Genomic DNA, 1,135 nt, shown 5'->3' with positions numbered 1-1,135 from the left:
TGAGTTGAATACTAATCACAGGAGCCTTTAGTACATATTTACCCAATCCAATCTCAATACAAGATAATGCAGGTGGATGGAATTTTCATGTGATTATGAGTTCAAAGTGAAACATATTCAAGGAAAATAAAATATAGTGGAAGATTCCCTTAGTAGAAGAAGGCATGAACTCTCCTCACTTACCCTTGATATCAAACTAAGAAGTCAAATTTTGTAGGCACTTCCTACTAATGCATGGTATCAAGAGGTTAAAATGTAAACAAAAGAAATGGGTACTTAGGATATTCCTTGGAAGCTGATGGGTTGTTAAGACTACAATGATGAAAATATATATTCCAAAGGACCTTAGGAAGAAAATCCTCTCCAAATCCCATTGGACCTCTTATTGAATCCATCCAGGGGTTAAGAAGACGTACTAAGACTTCATACATATCTATTATTGGGAAGACTTGAAAAGAAATATATATATTTTGTAGTAAGGTTATTAGAATGTTAGAGAGTCAAGGAAGATCACCAACATCACATAGGCTTTATCAAGCCCCTTCTCTAGAATGGAATGGGATACTATATCCATGAAATTTATACTGTGACTACCCATGACACCTTGAATGCATGTTGTTTTCATGGTCATTATTGATCGATTGAATAAAGTATCTCACTTTTCTCCTATACAGTCCTCATACATAACTAGCACAATTGAAAGGGTATTAAAAAAGGATGTATTTAGGCTCCATGGGATTTCAAGGAAGATCATTTTAAAGGGACTCAATCTTAAGAATGAAATTGAATTTCATTTTGACATATCATCTATGGAAAGGGTATTCACAAAGGATGTATTCACATATGTGTGTAACCAATATTCACCTTAGAACTCTAGACTTCACTATAACATTCCTTAATAATGCAATCAAATTTTAGTTTGATATATCATGTCAAAATTTATGGCTAGATAGAAAGGGTAAATTGAGTTTTGGAGGATATGCTACGGATGTAGGTTATGGATTGATAGACTCATTGGGAGGACTAGTTGTACATGGTGGAGTATGAATACAAAAATAGGTATCAAATTTCTACTGGAATGACACCTTTCAAGGCTCTATATGGTCATCTTTTCCATACTTATATGAGTTTAGAT

This window comes from Cupressus sempervirens, chromosome 5 (assembly GCF_028749045.1).
Source record: "Cupressus sempervirens isolate cs-2001-9-10 chromosome 5, ASM2874904v1, whole genome shotgun sequence".
Taxonomy (NCBI): Eukaryota; Viridiplantae; Streptophyta; class Pinopsida; order Cupressales; family Cupressaceae; genus Cupressus; species Cupressus sempervirens.
The sequence above is the reverse complement of the archived record's forward strand: the minus strand, read 5'-3'. Positions refer to the sequence as shown.